The sequence below is a fragment of the Staurois parvus genome, unplaced genomic scaffold, assembly GCF_062004578.1.
Source record: "Staurois parvus isolate SC_StPar_1 unplaced genomic scaffold, SC_StPar_1.0 ptg000145l, whole genome shotgun sequence".
NCBI classification, from domain to species: domain Eukaryota; kingdom Metazoa; phylum Chordata; class Amphibia; order Anura; family Ranidae; genus Staurois; species Staurois parvus.
This window is the reverse complement of record NW_028317941.1, coordinates 2,706,723-2,729,702: the sequence shown is the minus strand read 5'-3', so window position 1 is coordinate 2,729,702 and position 22,980 is coordinate 2,706,723. Positions and strand designations below refer to the sequence as shown.

The following is a 22,980-nucleotide window of genomic DNA, read 5'->3' as shown; positions in this document are numbered from 1 at the left end:
AGTAACAATTCTGTGTCCCTGAGTAACAATTCTGTGTCTGTCCGAGTAACAATTCTGTGGCCCTAAGTAACAGTTCTGTGGCCATCAGTAACAATTCTGTGTCCCTGAGTAACCTTTCTGTGGCCCTAAGTAACAGTTCTGTGGCCCTCAGTAACAATTCTGTGTCCCTGAGTAACAATTCTGTGGCCCTAAGTAACAGTTCTGTGGCCCTCAGTAACAATTCTGTGTCCCTGAGTAACAATTCTGTGGCCCTAAGTAACGGTTCTGTGGCCCTCAGTAACAATTCTGTATCCCTGAGTAACAATTCTGTGTCTGTCCGAGTAACAATTCTGTGGCCCTAAGTAACGGTTCTGTGGCCCTCAGTAACAATTCTGTGTCCCTAAGTAACAATTCTGTGGCCCTAAGTAACGGTTCTGTGGCCCTCAGTAACAATTCTGTGTCCCTAAGTAACAATTCTGTGGCCCTAAGCAACGGTTCTGTGGCCCTCAGTAACAATTCTGTGTCCCTCAGTAACAATTCTGTGTCCCTCAGTAACAATTCTGTGTCTGTCCCTGATTAACGTTTACGTGGCCCTAAGTAACGGTTCTGTGGCCCTCAGTAACAATTCTGTGGCCCTGATTAACGTTTATGTGGCCCTAAGTAACGGTTCTGTGGCCCTCAGTAACAATTCTGTGTCCCTGAGTAACAATTCTGTGACTGTCCGAGTAATAATTCTGTGGCCCTCAGTAACAGTTCTGTGGCCCTCAGTAACAATTCTGTGTCCCTGAGTAACCTTTCTGTGGCCCTAAGTAACAGTTCTGTGGCCCTCAGTAACAATTCTGTGTCCCTGAGTAACAATTCTGTGGCCCTAAGTAACAGTTCTGTGGCCCTCAGTAACAATTCTGTGTCCCTGAGTAACAATTCTGTTGCCCTAAGTAACGGTTCTGTGGCCCTCAGTAACAATTCTGTATCCCTGAGTAACAATTCTGTGTCTGTCCGAGTAACAATTCTGTGGCCCTAAGTAACAGTTCTGTGGCCCTCAGTAACAATTCTGTGTCCCTAAGTAACAAATCTGTGGCCCTAAGTAACGGTTCTGTGGCCCTCAGTAACAATTCTGTGTCCCTAAGTAACAATTCTGTGGTCCTAAGTAACGGTTCTGTGGCCCTCAGTAACAATTCTGTGTCCCTGAGTAACAATTCTGTGTCTGTCCGAGTAACAATTCTGTGGCCCTAAGTAACAGTTCTGTGGCCCTCAGTAACAATTCTATGTCCCTGAGTAACCTTTCTGTGGCCCTAAGTAACAGTTCTGTGGCCCTCAGTAACAATTCTGTGTCCCTGAGTAACAATTCTGTGGCCCTAAGTAACGGTTCTGTGGCCCTCAGTAACAATTCTGTGTCCCTGAGTAACAATTCTGTGGCCCTAAGTAACGGTTCTGTGGCCCTCAGTAACAATTCTGTATCCCTGAGTAACAATTCTGTGTCTGTCCGAGTAACAATTCTGTGGCCCTAAGTAACAGTTCTGTGGCCCTCAGTAACAATTCTGTGTCCCTAAGTAACAAATCTGTGGCCCTAAGTAACGGTTCTGTGGCCCTCAGTAACAATTCTGTGTCCCTAAGTAACAATTCTGTGGCCCTAAGTAACGGTTCTGTGGCCCTCAGTAACAATTCTGTGTCCCTCAGTAACAATTCTGTGTCCCTCAGTAACAATTCTGTGTCTGTCCCTGATTAACGTTTACGTGGCCCTAAGTAACGGTTCTGTGGCCCTCAGTAACAATTCTGTGTCCCTGATTAACGTTTCTGTGGCCCTAAGTAACGTTTCTGTGGCCCTCAGTAACAATTCTGTGTCTGTTCGTGAGTAACAATTCTGTGGCCCTAAGTAACGGTTCTGTGGCCCTCAGTAACAATTCTGTGTCCCTGATTAACGTTTATGTGGCCCTAAGTAACGGTTCTGTGGCCCTCAGTAACAATTCTGTGTCCCTGATTAACGTTTCTGTGGCCCTAAGTAACGGTTCTGTGGCCCTCAGTAACAATTCTGTGGCCCTCAGTAACAATTCTGTGTCTGTCCCTGAGTAACAATTCTGTGGCCCTAAGTAACGGTTCTATGGCCCTCAGTAACAATTCTGTGTCCCTGATTAACTTTTATGTGGCCCTAAGTAACGGTTCTGTGGCCCTCAGTAACAATTCTGTGTCCCTGATTAACGTTTCTGTGTCCCTCAGTAACAATTCTGTGTCCCTCAGTAACAATTCTGTGTCTGTCCCTGAGTAACAATTCTGTGGCCCTAAGTAACGGTTCTGTGGCCCTCAGTAACAATTCTGTGTCCCTGAGTAACAATTCTGTGGCCCTAAGTAACGGTTCTGTGGCCCTCAGTAACAATTCTGTGTCCCTGATTAACGTTTCTGTGGCCCTCAGTAACAATTCTGTGTCCCTCAGTAACAATTCTGTGTCTGTCCCTGAGTAACAATTCTGTGGCCCTAAGTAACGGTTCTGTGGCCCTCAGTAACAATTCTGTGTCCCTGAGTAACAATTCTGTGGCCCTAAGTAACGGTTCTGTGGCCCTCAGTAACAATTCTGTGTCCCTGAGTAACAATTCTGTGGCCCTAAGTAACGGTTGTGGCCCTCAGTAACAATTCTGTGTCCCTCAGTAACAATTCTGTGTCTGTCCCTGAGTAACAATTATGTGGCCCTAAGTAACGGTTATGTGGCCCTCAGTAACAATTCTGTGTCCCTGAGTAACGTTTCTGTGGCCCTAAGTAACGGTTCTGTGGCCCTCAGTAACAATTCTGTGTCCCTGATTAACGTTTCTGTGGCCCTCAGTAACAATTCTGTGTCCCTCAGTAACAATTCTGTGTCTGTCCCTGAGTAACAATTCTGTGGCCCTAAGTAACGGTTCTGTGGCCCTCAGTAACAATTCTGTGTCCCTGAGTAACAATTCTGTGGCCCTAAGTAACGGTTCTGTGGCCCTCAGTAACAATTCTGTGTCCCTGAGTAACAATTCTGTGGCCCTAAGTAACGGTTGTGGCCCTCAGTAACAATTCTGTGTCCCTCAGTAACAATTCTGTGTCTGTCCCTGAGTAACAATTATGTGGCCCTAAGTAACGGTTATGTGGCCCTCAGTAACAATTCTGTGTCCCTGAGTAACGTTTCTGTAGCCCTAAGTAACGGTTCTGTGGCCCTCAGTAACAATTCTGTGTCCCTGAGTAACAATTCTGTGTCTGTCCCTGAGTAACAATTCTGTGGCCCTAAGTAACGGTTCTGTGGCCCTCAGTAACAATTCTGTGTCCCTGAGTAACGTTTCTGTGGCCCTAAGTAACAATTCTGTGGCCCTCAGTAACAATTCTGTGTCTGTCCCTGAGTAACAATTCTGTGGCCCTAACTAACGTTTCTGTGGCCCTAAGTAACAGTTCTGTGGCCCTCAGTAACAATTCTGTGTCCCTGAGTAACGTTTCTGTGGACCTAAGTAACAATTCTCTGGCACTCAGTAACAATTCTGTCTGTCCCTGAGTAACAATTCTGTGGCCCTAAGTAACAATTCTGCGGCCCTCAGTAACAATTCTGTGTCTGTCCCTGAGTAACAATTCTGTGGCCCTAACTAACGTTTCTGTGGCCCTAAGTAACAGTTCTGTGGCCCTCAGTAACAATTCTGTGTCTGTCCCTGAGTAACAATTCTGTGGCCCTAACTAACGTTTCTGTGGCCCTCAGTAACAGTTCTGTGGCCCTCAGTAACAATTCTGTGTCTGTCCCTGAGTAACAATTCTGTGGCCCTAACTAACGTTTCTGTGGCCCTAAGTAACAATTCTCTGGCACTCAGTAACAATTCTGTCTGTCCCTGAGTAACAATTCTGTGGCCCTAATAACGTTTCTGTGGCCCTAAGTAACAGTTCTGTGGCCCTCAGTAACAATTCTGTGTCTGTCCCTGAGTAACAATTCTGTGGCCCTAACTAACGTTTCTGTGGCCCTAAGTAACAATTCTCTGGCACTCAGTAACAATTCTGTCTGTCCCTGAGTAACAATTCTGTGGCCCTAACTAGCGTTTCTTTGGCCCTAAGTAACGATTCTGTGGCCCTCATTAACAATTCTGTGTCCCTGAGTAATGCTTCTCTGTCCCTAAGTAACGTTTCTCTGTCCCCAAGTAACGTTTCTGTGGCCCTAACTCTGTCCCTAATACAGAGCGGTCTGCCTCTCTTGAATGACTGGAGGCAAATGAAGAATTCTAAAATGGCCGCTATTTATAGCTCGACCATTACACAGTGCTTGCTGCCTGGCTGCTGATTGGCTAATGCGATCACATGTCATTAAGGAATGCATTATGGGTCAGCGCGCCTTGTCTGCGCGCCTTCCCAGACATCCCCGCTCCATCGCCGCACATGTCCGCCGCCATTTTAGGAAAAATTTCGATTCGCGCGTCCGAAGTAGGCTATTTTTTCCAATATTCGACTCGAATTCCACTTCGCCTACTTCGATTCGCTCATCTCTAATTGTGTCATCTGAGGAAGTTCTTGTTCACTCAAGACATAAGGGGCAGAGCTTTGCTGACTTTATCACACTATTACAGGCACCCTCTGGCTGACGATTTCTGCAAAAAGGGACAGCTAAAATTTAATGGATGAGTATCATATTAAGATAGATGTAATTAATCAGTAAAAAAAAAAAATCTGCTTTTTAACCCCTTCACGCCTAAGGGTAAAACAAATCCTAATGCCTAAGCACAATTTTATAACGTTGACATGTGTTAGTAAAACCGTACATATCATCACAACTACTTTGTACATCCAGCTGAATTATACCTTGTTTTTTTTCAGGACAAATTGGGCTTCCATTTGGGGATAAATGGTAATGGATATCTCCTGATTTTTTTCTTTATTACCAAAGGAAAACTGGCCCGAAATAGTAAAAACTTTTTTTGTAATTTAGCTGTGTACTTCTTGTTACTACCATAACCTACCAGCAAAGAACAACCCAAAATAAATTTTGGTGTATATGATCATTTGTTACAAGCGTAGTTGGAGCTGAGGAGGAAAGTTCTTTTAAACGCTATGTGATACAAGTCCACTATGATGCTTGAATACAGAGGTAGAGGATCTTAACCCTTGTGTTTCCATCAAGCACTGTTAGACCTCCTGTAATGTAAGAGGTCTTCATTTAAGGTGAGCTGTGTGGCTCGCACATGGTGGAGAAGGCAGACTTTGGTTTTGGGAACACTACATACAGTTGTGTTCAAAATAATAGCAGTCAGACATCACTAACCTGATCAATCACTGTTTTTGGTAGAAATTATATTTCTACATGGCAAATAATTTACTAGCAGGTGTAGTAGAGTAATAGAAATCCAACAGACCCAACAGTCATGACATGCATGCTGCTGATTCTGTGTAATTGAGTCAATAATTGAAAGTGGCATGTTCAAAATAATAGCAATGTGGAGTTCTATTAGTGAGGTCATTCATTCTTTGAAAACAGGTGGCAATTATTGCCATTATTTAAGGAAGGAAGGCAGCAAATGTAGAACATGCTGGTTACAGTGCATTTCTCTCTGAAATTCTGAGGAAAATGGGTTGTTCCAGACATTGTTCAGAAGAACAGCGTACCTTGATTAAAAAGTTGATTGGAGAGGGGAAAACATATAAAGAAGTGCAGAAAATGATAGGCTGCGCAGCTAAAATGATCGCAAATGTTTTAAAATGGCAACTAAAACCTGAAAGACGTGGAAGAAAGCGAAAAACTACCATTCAAATGGATAGAAGAATAGCCAAAATGGCAAGGACTCAGCCAACAATCAGCTCCCGGAAGATCAAAGAAGGTCTAAAGTTACCTGTGAGTACTGTTACAATTAGAAGACGCCTATGTGAAGCCAAGCTATCTGCAAGAAGCCCCCGCAAAGTCCCGCTGTTGAAAAAAAGACATGCGCTGAAGAGGTTACAATTTGCCAAAGAGCACATTGACTGGCCTAAGGAGAAATGGCGCAACATTTTGTGGACTGATGAAAGTAAGATTGTTGTTTTTGGATCTAGTGGCCAGAGACAGTTTGTCAGACGACCCCCAAACACTGAATTCAAGCCACAGTACACTGTGAAGACAGTGAAGCATGGTTGCGCAAGTATCATGATATGGGGATGTTTCTCATACTACGGTGTTGGGCCTATTTATCGCATACCAGGGATCATGGATCAGTTTGAATATATCAGAATACTGGAAGAGGTCATGCTGCCTTATGCTGAAGAGGAAATGCCCTTGAAATGGACAACGATCCCAAACACATCAGTAAACGTGCAACATCTTGGTTCCAGACCAACAAGATTGACGTTATGGAGTGGCCAGCCCAATCCCCGGATCTTAATCCAATAGAAAACTTGTGGGGTGACATCAAAAATGCAGTTTCTGAGGCAAAACCAAGAAATAGAGAAGAACTGTGGAATGTAGTCCAATCATCCTGGGTTGGAATACCTGTTCAAAGGTGCCAGAAGTTGGTTGACTCCATGCAACACAGATGTACAGCAGTTCTCAGAAACAGTGCTTATACAACTAAATATTAATTAAGTGATTCAAAGGAAAGCAAAATCTTCAAACATTTTTCAGTTTATATAGTGAATGTTTGAGTTTGTAAAAAAGAATACAACCACTGCTATTTTTTGAACAGTCTAATATTCACTTTTCTTCAATTTTTTTAGAGGAACAACACAAATTTGATATATTTTTCTTCATGTTTTGATTTGGAATAGAATGTATAGTGTTCCCAATGCATTTGTGTGTATGAAAATAAAAGCTATTAGAAGGCTTTTGAGCTTTATTCACTTTTTTCAACACACTGCTATTATTTTGAACACAACTGTAAGTTATTTATTTAATCCATATTAGAAGACCCCCACAGATACCCTTATAGCTTTGTGAGGTAAAATAATGTGCAATGTAAGTGTAAAAATATAATAAACAGGCATCAAGCTAGGCAACTACCAAGGTAGCAGCTTATTTAGATGTATAGTAACTGGGATCAAAGTGTATGAGAGGATGCAAAGTCATGTAGATGCACACTAGACTTCATGTTTTGATTTGGAATGGAATGTGTAGTGTTCCCAATGCATTTGTGTGTATGGAAATAAAAGCTATTAGAAGGATTTTGAGCTTTATTCACTTTTTTCAACACACTGGTATTATTTTGAACACAACTGTATACACCATTTGAAGAGTCATACCTTGGTTTTTGGATGATATACTTACATGTTTAGACAGTGGGACTGCACTTAAAGTGTTACTAAAGCCAGGAGCCTGTATTCACTATATCTGGTCTCCCACAGTATACAGAACACGGAAATGCAATTATTTTAGTAAATATAAACTGATATATAGCTTTTCTCATCAGCAGTTAGAGCAGTCTTGTGACTTCTATCAGTGTCCAGCAGAGCACTAGGTAAAGCTAGTAGGAGGAGTTTTCTTTCTGCTCTAGGAGGATGCAGAACTCCTGACCTCTATCTGGACAGTGCTGATTGGCCCTGTGCTGATCACAGCACTCTCCCAAAAAAAAAAAAAAAACATCTCTAGCAATACACACCAAACTGAGCATGTGCAGAGTGTCTCCACACAATATGTCTTATCAGCTGAAAAGAGGGGGACACTGGAAGAAGGGGAGTATCAGAGAAGTCAGGATCAATCAGCCTTTTTACACAATGCAGAGGATTCACCCCTTAGGTTTATTTAGATTGTAAGAGCATCCACAATGCATATATTTAGACACAAGTTTTTGGTCTCATAAGCAGTGATTATTGGAGGTGGAGATAGTGCTGCACTGTTTGAAGTGTTTGGATGTGCTAGATAATGCAAGCATACAGTATGCTATTCAAAACAATTTTCTTATATTTGATGGGATTTTAAAGGCAACCTTTAAACACACGAGGGGAACTACTTTTTTAAAGTAAACAACATTTTATTTATACATTCAATATATCATTAAAAGTTTTTTACTCTACAAGCACATACAGAGTGAATACCAAAATGCTTCAAGGCACATTTCAGAGCAATTCGGTCTACTTATTATATTCTAATATTATGATGTAATCCTATATTGATCCAGCAGTATCCCCCATAACTGATTTCCATCTTGTAACCTCTAAATTTGATTACAGATATATTCAGCCTAAGATCCAACGCGTTTCGAATATTTATCAAAAATTCTTCTTCGGGGTTTTGACACCACTCTAAAATATAAAAAATAATTAATAGTCAAAATTAACAAGACTTTTTATATATATATTTTTGATACAAAACCAAAGCATATTGGGGTAAAGCACTTACATAACCACCATAGATATTCTAAAGAGTGTCTCATTATGTGAAGAGATAAGCCATCATAAGCCAGAGTGAAGCCATCATTCTGGTGTGCAAAGACCACTGGTGCCACACCACATCACTTCCATAATAAGATATATATATATATATATATACAGTATATATATATATATATATATACAGTGGGGCAAAAAAGTCTTTAGTCAGCCACCAATTGTGCAAGTTCTCCCACTTAAAAAGATGAGAGAGGCCTGTAATTGGCATCATAGGTAGACCTCAGCTATGAGAGACAAAATGAGAAAAGAAATCCAGATAATAAGATTGGCTGATTTGGAAAGAAATTATTTGCAAATTATGGTGGAAAATAAGTATTTGGTCACCTACAAACAAGCAAGATTTCTGGCTCTCACAGACCTGTACCTTCTTATTTAAGAAGCTCCTCTGTCCTGCACTCATTACCTGTATCAATGGCACCTGTTTGAACTTGTTATCAGTATAAAAGACACCTGTCCACAACCTCAAACAGTCACACTCCAAACTCCACTATGGTGAAGACCAAAGAGCTGTCGAAGGACACCAGAAACAAAATTGTAGACCTGCACCAGGCTGGGAAGACTGAATCTGCAATAGGCAAGCAGCTTGGTGTGAACAAATCAACTGTGGGAGCAATAATTAGAAAATGGAAGACATACAAGACCACTGATAATCTCCCTCGATCTGGGGCTCCACGCAAGATCTCACCCCGTGGGGTCAAAATGATCACAAGAACGGTGAGCAAAAATCCCAGGACCACACGGGGGGACCTAGTGAATGACCTGCAGAGAGCTGGGACCAACGTAACAAAGGCTACCATCAGTAACACACTACGCCGCCAGGGACTCAGATCCTGCAGTGCCAGACGTGTCCCCCTGCTTAACCCAGTACATGTCCGGGCCCGTCTAAAGTTTGCTAGAGAGCATTTGGATGATCCAGAAGAGGATTGGGAGAATGTCATATGGTCAGATGAAACCAAAATAGAACTGTTTGGTAGAAACACAACTCGTCGTGTTTGGAGGAGAGAGAATGCTGAGTTGCATCCAAAGAACACCATACCTACTGTGAAGCATGGGGGTGGCAACATCATGCTTTGGGGCTGTTTCTCTGCAAAGGGACCAGGACGACTGATCCATGTACAGGACAGAATGAATGGGGCCATGTATCGTGAGATTTTGAGTGCAAACCTCCTTCCATCAGCAAGGGCATTGAAGATGAAACGTGGCTGGGTCTTCCAACATGACAATGAACCCAAACATACCGCCCGAGCAACAAAGGAGTGGCTTCGTAAGAAGCATTTCAAGGTCCTGGAGTGGCCTAGCCAGTCTCCAGATCTCAACCCCATAGAAAACCTTTGGAGGGAGTTGAAAGTCCGTGTTGCCCAGCGACAGCCCCAAAACATCAATGCTCTAGAGGAGATCTACATGGAGGAATGGGCCAACATACCAGCAACAGTGTGTGCCAACCTTGTGAAGACTTACAGGAAACGTTTGACCTCTGTCATTGCCAACAAAGGATATATAACAAAGTATTGAGATGAACTTTTGATATTGACCAAATACTTATTTTCCCCCATAATTTGCAAATAAATTCTTTCCAAATCAGCCAATGTGATTGTCTGGATTTTTTTTCTCATTTTGTCTCTCATAGTTGAGGTCTACCTATGATGCCAATTACAGGCCTCTCTCATCTTTTTAAGTGGGAGAACTTGCACAATTGGTGGCTGACTAAATACTCTTTTGCCCCACTGTATATATATAAAATAAGTGGTCGTAAAGAATTGGGAGTGCATTACCATCAGCTGGTCATATACAGTATCTCACAGAAGTGAGTACACCCCTCACATTTTTGTAAATATATTATTATTTCTTTTCATGTGACAACACTGAAGAGATGACACTTTGCTACAATGTAAAGTAGTGAGTTTACAGCTTGTATAACAGTGTAAATTTGCTGTCCCCTCAAAATAACTCAACACACAGCCATTAATGTCTAAACCGCTGGCAACAAAAGTGAGTACACCCCTAAGTGAAAATGTCCAAATTGGGCCCAAAGTGTCAATATTTTGTGTGGCCACCATTATTTTCCAGCACTGCCTTAACCATCTTGGGCATGGAGTTCACCAGAGCTTCACAGGTTGCCACTGGAGTCCTCTTCCACTCCTCCATGACGACATCACGGAGCTGGTAGATGTTAGAGACCTTACACTCCTCAACCTTACGTTTGAGGATGCCCCACAAAAAATGTATTACAAAAACATGAGGGGTGAATTCACCTCTGTGAGATACTGTATATAGATCAATAAAGATCAATATCAAAATACCAATCTCAATATATGAACCCCTTTACCAAAAAATGAATTAGCATTCCTCCAAAACATCCAGCAGCATGAGACAGTGACTCCAACTGGGTTCTGAGATCCAGAGGTATCATATCCCTGAAGAAGAATGTATGATAAACATTCGAAACGCGTTGGACCCTAGGCTGAATATATCTGTAATCAATTTTAGAAGTTTCAAGATGGAAATGAGTTATGGGGGATACCACTGGATCAATATTGGATTACATCATAATATTAGAATTTATTAAGTAGCCCTAATTGCTCTGAAATGTGCCTTGAAGCATTTTGGTATTCACTCTGTATGTGCCTGTAGAGTAAAAAACTTTGATATATTGGATGTATAAATAAAACGGTGTTTCTTTTAAAGAAGTCGTTTCCCTTGTGTATTTAAAGGTTGCCTTTAAAATCCCATCAAATGTAAGAAAACATTTTTTGAATATTATAAAATAGGGATGATGCCAACCACACCCTGAGTTACACTGAATCATTTTTTCATAGCATATAGTATGCTAATGTCAGCATCAGGTGTGTATCGTGATGGGTCCCGGTGCTTTTTCAACTCATGTAAGGACAGCCATCATTTTCAGGGAGAAATCTGTCCATCTGTGGACAGCCTGATAGAGTTCTGTCTCTAACATTGTGGTTTTCCTGGCAGGGCAATCCCTCTGATATAGCAGGCCTATCCAGCTCTATGTTCTGATATGTATATGCTTGCCAAATTCTTAAACACAAACAGGCACTACAGACAAAACTGGCACCACTGCTGTGAAACAACTACTAATGTGCACTCCTAGATAATATATTGTAATAATCAACCACCTACAGAGTACTCATTTCTATGCTAGGCATCAACCTACACACTACTAATATCCAAACAGAACTAATAGAAAAAAATCAATGCTACGATAACAAATACCTGCACTGCAATATCACACAATACCCACACCCACATCCCTTAATAGATTATACTTTACAACCTTTTATCCAGTATTAAATCAATACCACTATAACAGCAATTCAAATTACCATTTCATAAGAACACATTATACCTGCTCCATTTTTATAGTTCACAAGATAAGCATTTGTATTTCCAAATAACATTTTTTTTAATACCGTATTTACAAATTAAGCATCTCTTCTAAGACCTCATTCACACTGGCTGAGAAGATTGAACTGTCATACCCCCCAGATTACTCGTTCCTGTATTTAGATGTTCCAGCTTTAAAACAGGTGTAGCCACCTTTAGGTGCATTTAGAAGCATTTAAATGCATTTAGCCATGTTAAACTGACTGCACCTAAATGCAGGTAGACACACAATATGAATAGTACATCACTGCATGCAGTTATAGACTTTATAAATGTCTTCTAGATGCACATAAATGAAGGTTTGACAGTTCTAGTATGAATGAGTCTTAACCAGGGGCGGCCTGACAACTCATGGGCCCCCCGGGCAATAGGGGATCATGGGGCCCCTGTGTCCTTGCCCAAACTCAAAAAAGCCTATGAAAAAGGTACTAGGGGCATCTCATGGGGCCCCCTACTGACCCCGGGCCCTCGGGCAGTGCCCGAGTTTCCAAATGGTCAGTCCGCCCCTGGTCTTAACTATATCTTTCACTTGACCTACACAGTTACGTTTATCACATCTCCATAGTGTAAGCTAAGTTTGTAGTGCAAAATATGATGCAAATCTTCAACGCCAATATTGTTTAATGTGCTGTTAATCTGCAAGTGAAGTCTTAGGCTTGGAGTGGCTGGGGGGGGGAAGTTAAAACAGATAGTTTTAACTGTGATTTTACTGCCGCCCACTTAAAGAATAGAATGCAGCCTCTCAGACTTGTGGCTGCTATGCTTTGCAGTTGCTGCAAAACTTAAAGTGTTACGAAGTCCAGGATCCTGCATTCACTATATCAGGTCTCCCGCAGTACACTCTACATGGAAATGCAATTATTTTAGTAAATATAAACTGCAAAATACCTTTTCTCATCAGCAGTTAAAGCAGTCTTGTGACTTCTATCAGTGTCCAGACAAGCACTGGTTAAAGCTTGTAGGAGGAGGTTTCTTTCTGCTAGGAGGATGCAGAACCCCTGACCTCTGTCTGCACAGTGCTGATTGGCTCTGTGCTGATCGCATGCACTGTCCCAAGGAAAAAAAAGGCAATACACACCAAACTGAGCATGTACAGAGTATCTCCACATAACATGTCTTACCAGGAGATTAGAGGGGTGCACTGGAAGAAGGGGAGAATCAGAGAAGTCAGGATCAAATTGCATTTTTACACAATGCAGAGGTTAACCCCTTAGGTTCCATAGTGAGTATATCATGCTTTACTGCTTATACAGACTTTTTGATTTTAATGTTGTGGGTTTAGTAGCACTTTAAGGCAGTACCGTCAACACACACGACCTGTTCAAGTAAATGTGGTCACAGCTGCTATGGAGCAGCTTTTACATACAAAATACCCATTCATCTTTTAAAGAAAGGGCATTAAGGAGGTAGCAGAATGTCCAGCAGTCTCCACTTTACCACTCTCTGAAAAGCAATCCACCAGAAAGCTTTTCTTCAGATTTACATATACTTAGATGTGTTCTTTAAGTATGACTCTGACAGAATCAATGTATTGGAACCCATTTTTTGATATTTACAAAGCAATGCAATTTACTGGAATCTACAGCATGTAAATATTTTCCTACTACATGCTTGAAAGATGTGAAAGGAATTTGGGACTTTTAGACCTATTTCTTTATTCTCATTGATGGTAGTCCCTGAGAATACCTGGATACAAAGGCCTTGAGTTTGGTTATGATACTCTGACCAAAATGATGTTGTATTTTTTTGGCATTTTCGAATTTGGGTACCACATGAACGCTTGGGCCTGCTACACAACCTATTGCTGGCTATATGTCAGTGCTCTTGCCTGAGAGACAGTGGTGTCCAGCTTGGTATATTGGGACATACCTCCATGGAAAACGTTTACAAGCTGTGGATTCCAGTAAATTGCATTGCTTTGTTAAGATCAAATGTGGGTTCCAATGTATTGATACTTTCATATGTGATCCTGAAGAACGATCCCCGAAATGCATTTTGTCTACATGTGAATTTTATCAAAATCTGTACATGTTGCGAACCTAAATGAAGTCCTTTTTAATGTGTAGTGTATGATTTTTAAATTAGTTTATTAAAGATTTAGGGGGGCCAAGAACTGTAGATTGGGAACAGTCCCGGATGAAAACTAGTTGGTTATTGCACCTGACCACCCTTTCCCCTTATCTGCCCAGGGGTTGTAGGATTACCCACTCTGTCTCTCCTGTGAGCTTGGTGGGTTGGTGGCTGCCTTCAGGCATTACGCTGGGCTGGCTCCTTCCTTGCTGCACAGGCTGTCCTGTCTCTGGGGATGATGAGGCAGAGAGATCCTCCTTTCAGCTCCTGCCTGTAGGTAGGCCCCTCTCATGGGTCCCTTCCCAGACTCCACACTCCATCTTCCACCCAACACACCTACTTATCAAGCTCTCTCATGGCCTTGACCCATGCCAAGCCTCCTGCTTGAGGATTAGTCAGAGTCCCTTGAGCATGCAGATCAGCCCATCCTCACCCCCACCCGCTGCCTTCCAGAAACTTCCCAAGCTTCCAGAGCTGGGGGAGGTCTCAGGGAACTGACCTGCAGAGCCCTTTAACTCTTGACTTTAAATAACATGGCTGACTCATCCCAGACTGACTCAGCCTCTGCCTAAAAAAGCTAACTAGCTGCCCCTAGCTAAACTTGAGGGGCACTACATTTAGTACACATTTTCTAACATATCAGTTAAAACACAGGAAGACAGCATTATATTTACTATATGTTAGTTATATACACCATCAAAAATAGCTCACAGAACTGCCTGATGCCCACAATAAAACAGAATAGTATTATATGCCACTGCATAAAAAGCCTCTCTTTTGGTAAATATACCAAAGAAAGAGTTTTTATAAAGTGCAAAAAATACCATTTGATCCTGACAGAATTCCAATGAGCTTGTATCTACCTGTACTCTCTGCCTGCAGTGTTATCAGTTACGAGTGCAATCAGTCCTGCCCAGTACTCTCTGTGGAATACAGAACACCTCTCTCTGTTGTAGAGATGAGGAGAGAAGGAGCTGTTCTATAGTCCAAATCAGGAGAGAGCAGCTCAGGGCGACAATGCTTCTGATCTATAGATGCAGTAGAGCGAGTGAGTGCCTTCGTAATAGTACAGAAAGTATGTTACTAGCAGAAGAACCAGGTAAAATATGGAGAAAAAACCCTGAAAAACAATGTAATCATATCTAAAGACAGATAACCTGCAATATATTAACATTTTTGTTGGATTTATATACTTTTTAAAATCTGCAAACCACAAAATAAAAAAAATAGAAAAAAAACAACAGCAGGAAAAAAATCTTCCCTGCATCATAGAATTTGTCCCAGACAGCCTGTGGATATGCTAACACACCTCGGTAGTATAAGTAGATTTATGTATTGATTGTACTCTGGGCCTCGGAGTTATTGTAAACAGACAGAACGATAGAATTCTTATTCAGGATATATCTTATTTTTAACTTGTGAGAGTGATTGTTTGCTCATGTTTATATTGCAGACTACAGTTTTATACCACCTTGGCGTGTTGCTAGTGTACAACCGTTAGAAGGTTAATGCTCCTATAATACAACGTGCTACACAGCAGTCTGGCAGGAGTTTAGGAAGTGAAGAAAGGCAGAGCAGTAGACAAATGTAAGACCAGTTCCTCAGGAACCAGCCAAACACAATTGCTTCCCCTTGATGAGATGCCAAAAGAACAAAGATGTGTTCCTTGGAGCTAGCAGCTGCTGCCTTGGGCACAAGAAAGCAAGAGGCTGTAAGAGAGCTGGCATCCCACGTCTATCACTTGCAGGTTTACTTTCTGATTCCTGCTACAATAATGTGACAAGCTGATATTGGCTTAGTAACGTACCTCCTAGTTCAGAAAAAAACTAAGCAATGATTCTGTTCCATGCACTGATCTAACAAAGTGTCTTCCTTTGTAATTTATTAGCAGCATTTTCAAATGCATTACCACACTACCCTGTCCTACCATAATCTTTTCTTTAACTTTTGATGACTTTTGGTCAACTCGTGGTACCAATGTACAAGGTTAAGGTGGCAACACAAGAACTTTATTCTGACATGAGTCAGTTATCATTCAGTCAGGAGATAGATGCCCTTTTGTAGAATGAGAATGATCAGACTTTGGTAGCAACTGAACAAGTAACATCTTTGCATGTGTAGCGAAGAGTGGAACCCACACCAACCATGTGCACATGGGATGTTGGCCATGTTCCCGATGAGGTAGCTAAAAGTCACCTGTTGAGATAAATCAGGTAGAGCCTAAAGTATTTCTAAAGCCTAAATATTTTTTAACCTTAATGCATTCTCTGCATTAAGTTAAAAAATGTTTGGGTAATAATATCGCCCCCTCACCCCCCCCCCCCCTTTTACTTGCCTGATTCCTGACTCGATCCATCACTGTGCCCATCTGTAGATGTTCTCCCCACTCTCACAGGCTTTGCTAAGGCAGTGGAAGCAGTTGGTTCTTGCTGTTGTCAGTTAAAACCTATGAAGGAATTGGGGGAGCAGGAGTCGAGCCATGCTGTCTGTGTCTTTGGACTCAGGCAGTGCAGCATGGTATTGTGCCTGCAGGATTGTGCCGAAGTGGCTTCCTATGATGGCACACCGAGAAGAGGAGGAGACAGAAATATTTACTATATACAAATATATTTCTCATGCTATTGATTAAGACTGTATTTTATTTAAAAAAATTAATTTAATAACGGTGCAAGTAGAGAATTGCTAAGTATACAGTGATGTAGCTATTGGAACCAATAACTAATAATTTGACTTTAGTAAAGTAAACTTTTTTAGATTGATACAAGTTACAAAATTTTGCATTTAGCACTTTGCTGCTTGCACCACTTATTAAATACATCCAATAGTATCATTAAAGTGGAACTGAAATTCATCTGAGTACCACAAACAAAAAATGCTATAGTATACTTAATTTTTAATCATTCAAAGCAAACTCCTCCATCCATCCAGGTTTTCATGCTTTATTTTGCTAAGAAATCATTTTGAAAAACACCTCCTGCCATTTCTGGCAGATGCCATCTTGAGTAAGGGCAGATGATTCATGTAGCAGTTACTTCCTTGAATCTATTTGTCCTTAGCTCAGGCATTGGCTGAGCTAAGAACTCTCCGTCCCCTCCTGAAGACTCCTGGGATGTATAACATCATTTACCTAGGCATGGAAACCTGAAGAAATGCAAAACAAGGTTAAAACAAGTAAATATGATATACTTTCCTATCTATTTACTAATGCTAGCAGCATAAGGATTAGAAAGGTTTGGTCACTTGTGGGTGGGGATGTCATGCCGTGTACACACGGAGCTTTTTTGCTCTTTCCCACTCTTGTCCTTTCTCTGGACTCTCTGGTATATGCTTGCTAATGCCCAGAACTAGGCGGGGTCGTGTTCATGTGGCATCAACATTATGGTGGTACCCTGAGTTAGAAGAGAGCCATACACCTGTCTCTGTATCATAACCTGAAGCTGTCATACAGGTGCCACTCTGTCCCACAATACATACACCTGCTCATTTTGAAGGAGACACCACTGAGCAGTGTCCTGTTCCACCAGTCCAGCTTGACACTGCCACCTCCCTCCCAGTGACAGAACAGGGTCCCATCAGGCAACAGCATGGACCCCATGCGCAAACTTAAATAACTCTTTTCATTTCAGTACTATACAGCTAGGTCCCTAGGGTCTCCACCACGCGGGTCTGGTCCCGGTTGCTGGGGCACTGACCACTCAGGAGGTAGGCTATGAACTATTAGGCTATGAACTATTCCTCTCACTATACATGAGACCCATCACCCCTGCCAGTACCACTCTCCCGCTTTCTGGCTGTCATATCATCTTTCATGTTGTTCTTGTTGCCGCTAGTAACCGCATGTCACCACTTCACCGGTGTGTGCATTACAGTCCTGTTCTTCCATATGCCACTACCACCATGCACCCCTTTAACTAACTTCATACCAGGCTAGGACAAAGTTTCAAAAGTTTTACTGGAAACTCTCAGCAGAACAGTTCCAAAAGAAAGTGCACAGTCTTTTCCCTAAACGAATCCCTAACTCAGGCTGCCCCAGCATACCTGCACAGCCAAGAGCCCATACAAAACAGAGTCTACAGTGGAAGATCTCTAGAGCTGGTGTTCTTCAGGGAGTACTGCAGGTCCCAGCAATCCCCCTACATGTAGAAGGTTCCTCGAGGCAGGTGAGGCTCTCTCTGGCTGCTTCAGCAGCTGTTTGATATGGCTAGAGATGTCATTCTGTGTCTTGTCTGTGTTTCTTCCCATGCAGACTGTTTGACTGGGCAGAGCCCTCCCTCCTTTTATATCAGCACAGGGAGAGAGGCAGAGCTCAGTAGAAAGTATGGGAAACAGGTTACCTGCTCCCCCCCCTCAGGCTGGGGCAGCAGCTGTCTCACTAACCAGCATTTCAATCTGCTTACACACTTGTATTTTGTTACCTAAACATACTGTATATTGAGATTTTATATTTTTAGATGTGCAGATTTTAACCAACTAAAATTTTGCCCTTGGAAATTCTTAATGTTTTTAATTTGTCTGAAGCTCTGAGCATACTGTAGGATAAAAAAAATGACATCATCAAATAAAAGAATGAGTATTTGAACATGCACATTTTAGATTTTAGTATAAATGAACACAAACATAAATATACTGACAAGGCAGCCTAGTTACTTTTAAATTCACAAACAAAAGCAGGTTTATGTAATGCAAATTTAAATATTTTTTGTTGTTCTTGCAGATTTTTTCTCTTTACTGGAGATAATTTATTAAGAAGCTGTCAAAAGTGTTTTCAGATGTGATATGAGCTGTCTGGACAGGAATGAGCAGGTCTGAAATAGCTAGGCAGCTTGGAGTCCAGCATGCTAAACATCGCAAGGTAATAGCTTCCCAGAGGTGAACATGACATGATGCTCTCTGTTATATTACCTTCGGCTGATCCTGCCACTTCTTATATCAGTCTCTCCCACTAACACAATCCATTGAAATCTAGGGGGGTGAATCATGAAAACCAATTCTGACCAATTTCAAGGCTTTTAGGCATGAATTTTTCAAATAAAGGGGAGATGGGTACTAGTACTGGAGACATGTACCAATGCAAAAATAAATAAATAAAACAAAGAAAAATATATAGTGGGGCGAGGGTTTTCCTTTTAATGCAAAATTGAAAACTACCAATCCTTTAATTTATAGTCTTAGGAGATGCCTTTAAGGTGTATGTGGTGTTATAGAATAGAACAGTGCAATTCATACATGTGATCATTTTTTTAACTTTTACATTACTGCTTGGCCTAAATACAGCAGCAGCACCCAAATATGATTCATTACAACTTAAAAAAGGCATTTTAGGTAGTTTTGTATGCAACACCTGATTCTTTATGTACATTTTCTTTTTTCACAGTGCCACACTACAGTCTTAAACATTTAATAAAATATCCAAAAAGAGTGCACAAAAACACTTCAAAACAACAGCCCCAAACTTCAAAACCCTCTGCCATTCCTGTATCCCCAATTATTAACACAACATGCAAAATTACCAAGCATCAAGGCATTACACAAGTGCTTGAAAATGCAACAAACAAAAAAAAAGTAATAATTTATTGCCTCTGATGCAGCTGGTTTTATCCGGCGAAATCAGTCAGGCTTTACCTCCTGGTACCATGTAAATTGCAATGTCCTGGACTTGAACTGATAAGTATTATTTTCGTCCAATCCTTGTTACCGATAATGCTATGTTCTACATACGGTATATACAGTTTGAACTTTGGGCCTGTGTGGCCATTAGTTATTTCTGGATGTGCATATAAGCCCTCTGTATCAATCTGGTCTCCTATACATGGCTCTTATAGTGTACAGCTAAAGCACTATATTGATTTCAACTGGTATGTGGGGGTTTGAATGGAACTGTTTTACAAACTATTTAGTCCAATATGAAATCTGGGATGAGATCAAGCAGTATAGATATTCAACCTCCTCTGGACAGTCATGCCCTTCAGTTTTCCATTATTTTATCCACCAGTGATATGCTAATACTTAAGTCTTTGAAGGAATGGTCCAGGTTTTGTTCTAATGTAATTGTAATATGGAACACTTACCTTTTGGTTTGTAGAGACTGATGATACAAGTGAATACATATATGAATGGTTCCTGGACAGTTTGAGGTGCTACCTGGTGGCAACAGATGGATTGAAGCATGATATCCCAGAGGTATTCTATTGGACTTAGGTCAGGCGAGCGTGGGGATCGTTCAATGATATCAATTCCTTCATCCTCCAGGAACTGCCTGCATACTCTCACCACTCGAGGGTTGGCATTGTTGTGCACCAGGAGGAACCCAGGATCTGACAATGGGTCCAAGGATTGCTTCTCAATACCTATTGGCAGTCAGGGTGCCATTGTCTAGCTTGTAGATGTCTGCGCATCCCTCTGTGGATATGCCTCCTCAAACTATCACTGACCCACCACCAAAACGGTCATGCTGAACGATGTTACAGGCAGCATTATGTTCTACATGGCTTCTCCAGACCCTTTCACATCTGTCACATGTGCTCAAGGTGAACCTGCTCTCATCTGTGAAAAGCACAGGGCACCAGTGGCGGACCTGCCAATTCTGGTGTTCAATGGCAAATGCCAATCGAGCTATGTGGTGCTGGGCAGTGAGCACAGGGCTCATTAAAGGACGTCGGGCCCTCAGGCCACCCTCATGAAGTCTGTTTCTCATTATTTGGTCAGAGGCATTCACAACAGTGACCTGCTGAAGGTCATTTTGTAGGGCTCTGGCAGTGCTCATCCTGTTCATCCTTGCACAAAGGAGCAGAAACCGGTCCTGCTGATGGGTTAGCGACCTTCTATGGCCCTGTCCAGCTCTCCTAGAGTAACTGCCTGTCTCCTGGAATCTCCTCCATGCTCTTGAGACTGGGCTGGGAGACACAGCAAACCTTCTGGCAATGATATATATTGATGTGCCATCCTGGAGGAGTTGGACTGCCTGTGCAACCTCTGTAGGGTCCAGGTATCACCTCATGCTACCAGTAGTGACAATGACCCAAGCCAAATGCAAAACTAGTGAAAAACAGTCAGAAAAGATGAGTAGGGAAAAAAATGTCAGTGGCCTCCACCTGTAAAACCATTCCTGTTTTGGGGGTCATCACTTTGTTGCCCATCTAGTGCACCTGTTGTTAATTTCATAAACATCAAATCAGCTGAAAATGTTTAACAATCCCCTCTGCTACTTAACTGACCAGATCAATATCCCAGGAGTTCAATTGACTTGATGCTATTCTAAACAGTGTTCCTTGAATTATTTTGAGTAGTGTGTGTATATATATATATATATATATATATATATATATATATATATATATATATATTACTGTATATGTATATATGTATATATATATATATATATAATGTATATGTTAGACAAAAAATGGAAATACTATATGATTTGTATGACATGTTTCATGTTGAAAGTGGAAGTGATGTAACATTCTTTTGCTTCCGCTGCATGATGAGACTCCTGGCAAAAATGTGGGAAACCTCACTTTTGTCATTCACTGCATGTGCTTCTAGCAATACGGAGTCATGACAGAGCTTACCAAGCTTCAAAGAGGGCAAATTGTTGGTGTCCGCTTAGCTGGTGCCTCTGTGACTGAAGCTGTCAATTTATTTGCTGTGTCATGTGGTACAGTATCAAAGGTTATGACGGCATAAACAGTTTATGATAAAACGTTGTCTGATAAGCATAAGCACAGTCGACATGGTCAACTCACTGAAAAAAGAAAAGGACATTGCGCAGGATTGAGATCTGAAATAAAAAAACAACTGGTGCAAAAGTAACTGCAAAAGTGACTGCAGAGCTCAGTCTCAGTCCCGTGAAGACTGAAATTGAGCTCTGCATTCACTTTTGCAGCAGTCCAACAAGCCGTCCAACGTGACTTGGCTGCCTGGAACAAACCTATTTTTCCTGGTTTAGTAGGTCAGCAATTTTAAAAATGAACGTTCTACCACATCTGCTCTACATCATGAAAGCTATCCTTGATTAAACTACCGTACACTTTTCTTTTCTTCCTACAGGGAAGCCTGTCTCTACTCTACTGAAACGTGGGATAGGTCTTCCTGACCTCCAAAAGTACTATGGGGCTTGCCACTTGACCAGACAGGTTGACTGGAAAATGTACTGTCACATAAAAGCCTGGGTTGGTCTGGAGAATGCTTTTTCTGATACGCCCCTAGATTTGGTGCCCTGACTGGCTCCGTAACATCCTGCTTTGCCTATTCTAATCATTCACTTATTTGTATTTGCATTTCATTGCTTTCAAGTAACCTGCAAGACAGTTTTTCTCTCTTCCTCCCCGGATCATCTGACTCCACTCCAATATAACCATGCCTTCCCCCCAGGGATGTCTCACCATTTCCTCTTGACATTCTGACAACATAGGCAGGTCAGAACCAAACACTTTTATGACAAGGGTGACCTCCTCAGCTATGAGTCATAGGCTTATTGTATGCTTGAACAAAACATATATGATTCGTGTTTCATAAGTAGATCTAGACTGGACTGTCTAGATATCAAGAGACCGTCTTTATATACAGTATCTATACCCTGGAATTGAGCATAAACCAGGGTTTTCTGGTATTTTTGGCAGCAAACTAAAAGAGCTCTGCAGTCTGAGCCCTTGTATTTGATGCCAATAGTCCCATTGTGCTCTGCAGCCTTTGCGCCCTCTGCCTGCAATGCATCAGCCATGGTAAAAGTACCATCCATTTGGAAACCATAAGCATGAGAAAGATATGACTGTGCACCAAAGAGCCTAGTGTGAGCAGCACCTTGGTAAGACAAGTCAGCAGCAAAAGGCATACACTGTTCCTCATTAAGAATGCAGAGTAGCCATTTTTATTGCATTTGCTAATGCACCCTTTTCTTTCTGCTGCTACTCAAGAGTGCATATTACAATTTTGTTGACCTGCTTGAGTGTGCATAGCACCTTTTTGGTCCTGATGCAGAGTGCAGAGTTTGTTGAACTTCCCTTTGGACTCCCTTGTGGTGCTACAGTATATTGTTCAAATGCTGTTTAAAAGCTAGTTTGTCCTTACTCTTAACTTGTTATACCTTCATACCTTCTCAGGGGATTTATAGATGTTACATGTTTGATGCGATCTATATCATTGATCATCCAGGTGACAGATGTTAAGTCTCTTTCATGCGTCATTACCTACAAA

General features: G+C 41.6%; 1 long non-coding RNA gene across 1 annotated transcript; it reads right to left on the bottom strand.

Annotated features, from left to right (window-relative positions):
• Positions 1-16,661: 16,661 nt before the first annotated feature.
• Positions 16,662-18,018, bottom strand: LOC149464897 (uncharacterized). The gene is made up of 2 exons (XR_016312275.1): positions 17,824-18,018; positions 16,662-16,926 (listed from the first exon to the last, which is right to left on the bottom strand). It is a non-coding gene; the product is annotated as an uncharacterized LOC149464897 (long non-coding RNA).
• Positions 18,019-22,980: the final 4,962 nt, after the last annotated feature.